The sequence below is a fragment of the Leopardus geoffroyi genome, chromosome X, assembly GCF_018350155.1.
Source record: "Leopardus geoffroyi isolate Oge1 chromosome X, O.geoffroyi_Oge1_pat1.0, whole genome shotgun sequence".
Classification (NCBI taxonomy): Eukaryota; Metazoa; Chordata; class Mammalia; order Carnivora; family Felidae; genus Leopardus; species Leopardus geoffroyi.
The window spans coordinates 101,062,223-101,072,316 of NC_059343.1; positions in this window are offsets into that span (position 1 = coordinate 101,062,223).

The window sequence follows — 10,094 nt, forward strand, 5'->3', positions numbered from 1 at the left end:
CCAAAACATGGTATTTAGTTTAATTTCTTTCAAAGCTTTTAAAAAATCTCTGTAAGTAAACTCTCTTTCTCACGTGGGGCTCATACTCATGACCCTGAGACCAAGAGTTGCATGCTCTACCAAGGAAGCTGGCTAGGTAAGCCTTTAAATTTTTTTTAAATGTCTTTTACATTTTAATCCAGAACATTCCTCCTTTGCTCCCCCCTTCTTTATTCTACTGACTTATTGAAGAATCAAGCTTACTTGTTTTATAACTCATAATCAAGATGTGTTTACTTCCCCATGATGTTTTTTAGCTTGTTCCTCTATACCTTTATTTCCTGTAAATAAGAAATTAAGACTTGACTTGCTGTAGATTCAATTTTTTTTTGATAAGAATACATCATAGGTGGTAGTTTACAAATCATATTGTATCACATCATGAGGTAGGTAATGCTTTGTTTTCTTATACTTACTTATATAAAGTATTCAGTGCATTCAGATATCAGTATAATCCCTTTATTATGGCATTCCCCCCCAAATCTTTCATCTAATGGTTTTATACATTGATGAATACCATTTAAATAAATTAATCCATAAAGGATTATAACATAATTATTTTTTTAAATCTAGCATTTCTTCTACATGTATGAGCAAGGAATCTACTGAGAGGAAGAACTTTTAGTCATGAGGACTATGCAGTTAACCTGAAAGATAGTTTGTACTGTTAAAATTCAGGAATAAGTTCTTAATTTTTTCTTTGTCTCTCTTGAAAGTAAAATATTGGATACCTACCTACAATAATAACTAATTTTTTTTTTGCTTTCTTTCTTTGAGTATTGTTAAGGTTGTGGTTTTCTTTTTTATTAATATAATACATTTTTTATTTTCATAGTCTTTGTTGCTTTTGGTTTCTAGCTTATATCTTGGAAATACCGTGAATTAGATTTTCTTGTTTTGTAAACTGAGATTTTACATTTAAAATTTTTTAACGTTTATTTATTTTTTATTGTTTTTTAATATAATTTATTGTCAAGTTGGTTTCCATACAATTGTGGTTTTCAATATATTTAATAGAATTTGTTCCTGTTCATGAGTTTTAGTTATGTACTTGCTGTAAGTTCAAGTGTTTAGCTAATTAGATATTATAGATGGTAACTTGAATCTTCTTCTCTAGCATACAAACTATACATCCTGGTTCGTCCATGACAATTCCAGTTTATTCCAATTTTCCTATCATAATTATCAATAGCACCTTCTTTCTTTCTTTCTTTCTTTCTTTCTTTCTTTCTTTCTTTTTCTTTCTTTCTTCCTTCCTTCTCTCCCTCCCTCCCTCTGTTCTTTCTTTCTTTCTTTCTTTCTTTCTTTCTTTCTTTCTTTCTTGAATATGTCCCAATTTCAACTATAAATTATATGGTTACTTTATGGTATGGGCAGCACTACTTTAGCTCTGTATCTTACAGTTCTCTTATACCAGAATTGTTCATATACATTAGACCCTGAAAGACACAGCCAAGAAGGTAGAGGTAGAAGGGTTCTGTACCGTGTTTTTAGGTAGGTACTCTGGGATCCTGGCAGCCTCTGGAATCTCAAGCATTTTTAGCACTGCTTGCATGGTACGTTCATCCATCAGATACTGGAGAAGATTTGTTGATACTGTCTGTATGATACTTGCTATTAGAACTGCTACATTTCTCAAATGCCCAGCTACTCATTAAATTTAGTTCATTTTGTTCTTGCTCTACTGATAGCCTAATGATCAGTGTGTGCCCATGGAAAGTCACTTCAATTGCCTCAGTGCATAACAAGGGGAAAGACAGGCACAGTGTTCTTTCCTTTAAATTACAGGCCATTTTAATACCTTATCTCCAGAAAGGAAGAAAGTTCAGAACTGGTAAATAGCAACTTACATAATGTTTAAGTTGTTAAGGAGTATTTTATTAAGATGCTGCCTTCAGAGAACTGATTTTTTTTAAATGTTCTTTAGATTTTTTTGAAATTCTCTAGAGATCTTGAGTTACTTTCATAAAGATTTGCAATATATGATAATGCTCATCGAAGCAGGGTGAGGTTGATTTAGGGCCTAAACAACATAGCAGCTCAGTTTTATTTTTGCACCCCTTCCATAAAAAATTCTTAAGTGACCCAATACCTCTAACCTCCTTCCTTCTAAATTGAGCATCACGAAAGGACCACTTTTTAGTGTCATGAGGAGGGAAACAGCATCATTAAATGAGCTAAGATCTTGAGAGGTTCTAAAACCTGTATTTCCTTAGTTGCAACTTTCTAGAAGAAAGTCAATGGAAGAAAAGAAAAATACACATTAATTAGCTAATTAATACATTCAACAAATACATATTGAGAACTCATTATTTGCTGAGCACTGTTCTTGGCAGTGTGAATTCAGCAGTGTATATGAGAACATACCTAGACATTCCATTTTAATCGGAGACAAAATAATAAGTACAACAGAATGAATAAAGAAGATAGTGAGACTTCTGGTGCTAGCTAAGATGGAGTAAGTCACCACAGTCTATTTCACCAATTAAATTACAACTAAAACTACTGTGTGGAATACAAAAAGCAACTGCGTGAAGATGCTAAAGAGTAAATAATGGCAGAGAGGCTGTTTTTTTTTTTCTCTTCTTTATCACTTGGGTTTAACTCAAATGTGAACCAAATTCCAGAACTGCACTTTGAGTTCACAAAGCAAAATTCTTGCGAGAAGCCATCTTTTTCTAGCCAGAAGACTAGGAAAAGGGAACCCTGCAAGTCAAAGAGTATATGAAAAATTGTGCGATTCTTTCCTTCCCTCCTCCTTCCTTCCTTCCTTCCTTCCTTCCTTCCTTCCTTCCTTCCTCCCTTTCTTTTTTCTTTTTTCTTCTCTTCTCTTCTCTTTCTGTCTGCCTATCTGTCCCTCTCTCTTCCCTTTTCTTTTCCTTATTTCTACCATGGTCTTGCCCTGAGGCAAATTCTAGACCGAAGCTCCACAGTTTCAGTGACATTAGAGGAGGCAAAATGGACACCTAATGTCCTGAGAAAAAAACTTGTTTCTCTCTGGCTGAAGGAATCTGGAAAAGGAACCTCTGTGGTCTGAAGAGGTGAGAAATGGTATCCTGATGGAAGAAAGAATGAAAGAAGGGATCTCCAGATTCTTTGTATGAATCACTTAAGTCCCAGGCTCATCCCCAACCTATGGATACATAGAACAGACCCAAAGAAAACAAAGGTTTTAAGAATGGAACTGGAATACACAATGCCACCCGAGTCCCAAACTAATGGCTGAGATGTTCTGTTCATGTACAGGATTGATAGGAAGAATATGGTGAAGGCTTTGAAAACCAAATAGACATCTAAACTACTGTCTTCATAAAATGAAAAACAACTTGCAATCTACACATAACCAGATTGATTGCCTGCTAAAAAAAAAAAAAAAAAAGACCAAAATCAACATTCTCAAGAGAATTTTAATAGGACCCAGACTCTTAGCAACATAATATTCAAAATCTAAGATACAGTCCCAAATTACTCATCATATAAAAATCCAGGAAAATGTGGCCAGTTCTCAAGGGAAAAAGGAAATCAATATACGCTAACACTAAAATGACCTTGATGATAAAATTGTAAAATAAAGCCTTCAAAGCAGCTATTTTAACCATGCTTCATGAGAAAAAGGTGAATACTCTTCAAATGAATGGAAAGGGGACAGTTGTCAGTAGAGACTTACAAACTTATGAAAAAAATGGAAATTCCACGGTTTGAGTTTCTTGGCAATGTGCTTAAAAAACTATTTTATGGTAAATTACATTTTCAAAATTTTTAATGTTTATAGAACAACATTGTAGTAATTTAGCCATCAACACTATGGAGGGGAACAGTGAGAAGAAATATAATGCAAGATTCAGAGAGCTCTTCTGAATTAAGCTTTAGTTTTAATTTGAAGTGGCCTAGGTAATCACTGGGCTAGAAATGCCAAGCATGGAGTTTTATGTAAAGGTATGGTATCCAGGGATGAAGATATGTAAGGAAGAGTCCTTGGCATAGAGTTATATTTAGAGCCATTGCGTTTGTTGAAATCACATAATATGAAAGTATAGACATAATGAATGGACATTCCAGGAATAAGTGTGAGGCACTCAATTAGAGGAGGCAGGGCAAGGAAAATAAACATTTGGAGGAGAAGCTAGAGAACTAGGAAGAAAGCCAGAAGTGTGTGGTGTCATGGAGAGCAAATGAAGACCGAATTTTGAGAGTGGGATAATAATCAACTCTTTAATGCTGCTGAAGAATGAGAAGATAAGAACTGGAAGGTAGTCACTGGATTTAACTAAATGAAGGTCATTGTTAATATTGAGAGGAATAGTTTCCTTGGGTTGGTAAAAGATGGGGAGGTGAGAAATATTAGCTGCCATTTTAAGAAAATAAATGAGTAGTAGCCCAGTTTTGAGAAAATTTGCTTGGAAGCAGAGGAATGAGGAAGTAGCTGGAAAGGAACCTGCAGTAAAGAGAGGTATCACAGGGTGCTGAAACTGGCTGGACCCAAACAGAGAAACTGAAGTTGAGTCAGGGAAAGTGACAAGCCACCTCAAAATTGGATGGTGGCAGCCAACTCTATTATTTACTATTGATTTTCTTCCTACTTGTTTCTTAAAATTTAAAAGTTAATGTGTTTACCTGTTTATTTTTCTGCATACTGAAAGAAACCAATTCAGAAGATTAAGCTGTAAAGAGGAAAACAGTCTCCTGTGAACTTCTCCTAAGAGCATACGATTAGAGTGCAGTTTACACTCTAATTTTAACAGTGTGAAAGGCACTGTTGGAAATCCAAAACATGTAGAATACCCATCTTCTGTCCTCAAAGGGTATAAAGTGACTGTAGTCTTTATGGAGTAAATGAGATGTACATAAATAACTACCTCAAAAGAGAAGTTAATCCTATGTTATTTCTTATTCTTTTATAGCATTTCTTTCATTCTGCATTTTCTGTAATGGTGAGTTGGCTGTCTCTTTCAATAGGCCACGAGCCCCTGAAGGGCAAAACGATGTCTTATCATCTATGTTAGTTTTCTTTCACCCACTCTCAGTACTCAGTACATATTTGTACATAAGAGGAACTTACATTATTGACTTACATTTAATTGGTGAATTAAAATTATGGTGAACATACAATGAAGCTGTGTTGTTGGCTAGATTAATATAATGTTCTCCCATGAACACTTTTTATTATGAATATAGAATTTACCAGTAAATAATTTTCTTAATACATTAACAAGGAATACATTTTTTTTTCTATTAGTAGCAGATCCATAACAAATGTCACTTTGACTCCAGTTAGAAACTTAGACTATGGCTTAAGAATTTCCATCATTTCAGGTGCTCAGTAGATTAAGCGTCCGACTTTGGCTCAGGTAATGAACTCGAAGTTCATCAGTTCGAGCCCCGCTTTGGGCTCTGTGCTGACAGCTCAGAGCCTGGAGCCTGCTTTGGATTCTGTGTCTCCCTCTCTCTCTGCCCCTCCCCCACTCACGCTCTGTCTCTCTCTCTCTCTCTGTCTCAAAAATAAATAAACAGTAAAAAAGATAAAAAATAAAATAATAAGAAAAGAATTTCCATTATTTAGATGTCTCCCCACCAGAACCACCAGACCTAATTTATTTTTTTTTTTAAATTTTTTTTTTTTTCAACGTTTATTTTATTTTTGGGACAGAGAGAGACAGAGCATGAACGGGGGAGGGGCAGAGAGAGAGGGAGACACAGAATCGGAAACAGGCTCCAGGCTCTGAGCCATCAGCCCAGAGCCCGACGCGGGGCTCGAACTCACGGACCGCGAGATCGCCACCTGGCTGAAGTCGGACGCTTAACCGACTGCGCCACCCAGGCGCCCCAGACCTAATTTAAAAGTCTCTGCATAGAGTCACATACCCACACTGTCCTTGTGACTTAGGTGGACACAGATTTCCTAGTTTAACATAGGAAGTTTCTCCAATTAAGAATCTCAGATAATAATGCTGTGCTCTACTGTACAATGAAAAATCTGTCAAGAGAGTAGACATCATATTGAGTGTTCTTAGTACAATAAAATACAGGTTTTACGAAAAGAATCTGTTACTAAGCAGATTGGTTGGAAATATAAGTATTACTTTTGTTTTTTTAACCATTCCTCTAAACTCTCACCTACTTCCATTCATCTTACACTTCTCATGTAAAATTTCCAAGGCACAGAGATTTGTGTCACTCATTATTTTCTATCAACTGACTGGTTGGCATTGTGTATAAAGCAATCAGTGAATGTACTGATTTTTTTCTCTATTTTTGGCCAGTTGAAGTGTGGTGTCACATGAAAATAGCCAACAATTAATCTCTAAGTTTAGTGAAAGTTCTTGGTCCACGAAGAAATTGGAAATTGATAATCAGGTTCTCCCTTAAGGAATGAGACAGGATTTACTAAAACTTCCTTAGTGTGTGCTATAGATTAAGGATATTGTAAGTACCAAAAGGGTTAAAGCTACATGACCTGAATAAAATAAATATTATTTAGCCATTGTTGAAATGAATTGATAAAAGGGCAAAAAGAATGAATTTATTTGAAAATTTGAGGTGAATCTTCCCCATGACTTTTAACTGCTCTGAGACAAAATGTGAAGATTTCCTAATCCTCTTACACAAGTTTATCTGTGAAACAGCAGGCTTATTCATGGTGCTCTCAGATAAGTGAATTTAAAGACATATGTTAGAAGGTGGGCAGGAGAATAGATTTGGAATCATAAGAATTCTGTTTCAAGATGGAATCTGATGAGTTGCTATTTACATAAGTGCTTCCTGGTGCTTATTTGAGTCTTTCATGGGGGAGGGGTAAGAATGTCAGGACAAACTCCAAGTGCATGAGAGCTAAAAACTTCTGCAGGATGCTAGCAGAAGGATTGGGACTGGAGGCAAAGGTAGTTTCCAGATGGGACTACTATTCGGTATGAATGAATCTGCTGCCTTTATCAAGCAAAACCAGGTTGGGGATTTTATGTCTTTCTGAGGGATTAGTGAATAGAGATGACTAGGAAGATTCCCACTTTGTATTTAACAACTTTTACATTGAAATGTTCAAATAGAGTCATGTTTGATATCCTTGAGTTTTCCATGTCTTTGAACTTCACTAAGGTCAGAAAGAGCTTTTAGGCCCACTTTTTTATGTTTGTTTATTTTTGGGAGAGAGAGAGAGAGAGACAGAGAGAGAGAGAGAGAGAGAGACCACGAATGGGGGGAGGGGCAAAGAGAGAGGGAGACACAGAATCTGAAACAGGCTCCAGGTTCTGAGCTGTCAGCACAGAGCCGACACAGAGCTGGGATTCACAAACCGTGAGATCGTGACCTGAGCCGAAGTCAGATGCTTAACCGACTGAGCTACCCAGCTGCCCCTAGGCCCATTTTTTTAATGGTATTTAAAAAAATTTATTCTTGAGACAGAGAGACACAGAGCATGAGCAGAGGGGCAGAGAGAGAGGGAGACACAGAATCCGAAGCAGGCTCCAGATTTTGAGCTGTCAGCACAGAGCCTGACGCGGGGCTCGAACTCACGGACTGTTGAGATCATGACCTGAGCTGAAGTGGGACGTTTAACCGACTGAGCCACCTCGGCACCACCCCCCCCCCCCCAGGCCCATTTTTAAAAAAGGGCCCTCATTGCCCTCCCTGTAGCACAAACCATTTCTCCACTTTGTTACCCAGGGGTAAGTACTTCCTCTTTCTTCAAATACCATAAAGTCATTCTCTGTTTAGAAATGAAGCTGTGCTAAAGAAATGCAGTATAGGAAAGGGACCAGTATGGAAACATTTCATCAAAATATCTGGGTGGGAAATGGTTATAATGTAATGGTTGATAGCAGCACAGTCTTCATTCAGAATAAATTGGTTTAATCTTGGTCTTGCAAAGATAGCAAAATTTTAATTACTCAGAGTGCAATTAATAGGACATTTTAGTTAAGTGAATTTGAGAGGATTTTTTATACTTTGAAAGGAGGAGGCAAAGCATAATATAACAAACTCATGGTACACTGTACAGAACACTACTGAGCATTTGCCCAGGCTTAGTGGTAATGTGTGCTCTTGGAAAAATGTAGTCGTATTAGAAATAGTGATATTTAATTTCCTTTCCAAAAATCAGAGTGGTGACATTTTGCATAAACAAGCATTTAATACCTAACTTACAAATGACTTGTGCTCCAAAAATTCATTTGTAATAGAGTGGTTTGTTTCTATGGCAAAATGAGTTTTGAGTTTTAATGTTCTCAGTGCTTGGTGCTTAGGCCCTTAAGATTTAACCAACAATATACTTGAAATGTCTGCTAATAGCAGTGTTTCAGTAATACCTAACTGCCAGTGTGATTTATTTCTATAGCTAAAGCCAGTTTGAGTTACGATTTAGGATATCACAAATGCTTGTGGTCAACTCTTGAAATAACAAGTAGTCCAGCCTGATAAGTGCCATGGCTTGCACAAGATAGTGGTGGGAAAACAAATTTAGCCATATAGAATTGGGTGAAATTTTGGCAAGTCTCCAAGCTGAGACCAAGATATTTGCTAGTAAATTCATCTAAAAAGTCCAAACACTACCCTGTGGATGTCTGTGGCAAACCTTCTCCAATTTTTGTTTCTGTAAGTCAGGGGGAATAACTGCGTGTGTCTCCCAAATATATGGGATAAGCGAGATCTCATGGAGGGCACAGAAGCGTCTAGAGTAGAATGATGGTAGAGAGTATGACTGTAGGGACAGGATACTTCAGGAGACCAGGATTTTGCATATCTTGTTCACTACCAAAAGCCCAGCATCCAGCACAGCGTTCAGCAGATAATCTATGCGCAAACCAACTTGAAGAATGATTACATTGGAGACCTGTGGTGAAGAGAGGATCAAAGGGAGATTCCGGAGTTCTGAGCCAGGATGACTTTAACTCAGTTGATGGTTTAGGTCTCATTTCTGGGAATGACTCCTACTGGGGAATAGAGCATGATCTGTCACCCTGGGTTGAGAGCAACACCCACACCTAACCCCCATGTAAAATTTACGTAGATTAGTTGAGCTGTCATTTGTGGAACCTGGCACTCTCTGTTCATAAACTCACGATGTTCTTCTCATCTGGTGACATAATATGTTACTGTTTTAGTTTCTGTGAATTCAATATAAGATGATACCAAGTACTTCAGAGATTTGTCTCTATGATAAAAGGTATAAAACTCCGAAATAGCTGGTGATTTGAGTAAAATGCATATGAAATTTAATAATGCTGACTATGTGGGGTGGTATAGACAAAACATTCAAGCAGTTAATTAAAATTTGGTTAAAAATTAACAGGTGACTCAGCATCAAATATAATGCAGATATCTCTATTTGGAATTGTCATTATCAAGAAGCAAATTAGAAAGTTTTAGTGTCCTTTACATGCTATAATAGGAAAGGAAACAAGATTCCCAAAATTTTAAGTAGAAACTTCATTTTGAGGGTAGACTCTACAACATATTCAATTTGTTTCTTTGGTATATTTTTTCCTTTACTGAAATATGTTTATCAGGTTGCTTATAGCTGCAATTACAAAAAAAAAATAAGTAGCTAAAATAATAGGAACATTTTACTGTCTCTCTTAAAACATGTGAAACTCTGAGACACCAAGTTTTGGTTAAGAGATTCTATAATGTCATTAAAGATCCAGGTTCATTCCTTCTCTTCTGCTAATCTTAGCAATTTGACCATTCATGTTTGCAAAATGATTGTAGCATTTTGTGACCCAGCCATCACATTCTCACATATTCTATTTCATAAATCTTTTTTTTTTTTTTTTTTTTTTTTTTTTTTTTTTTTTTTTTTTTTGTGAGCAAGTAAATCTGTCCTGGAAATGTGAGAGAAATACTCTCATATTTCTCTGGGAAGAGAAATGAGATTACCTTGATTGGTGTAGACTCATCATGATTTCTCTCCTCAGACTGGAGAGAGCAAATCCCTGAATATTTGGCCATGTAATAGCCAAACAAAATTGGGATACGAGTCGCAAGGAATAAGGAGTAAATGTTTGCTGAGTAGGCAGACAATTGGATAACTAGTAGTACATGAGATTGTCTATTATATTAGT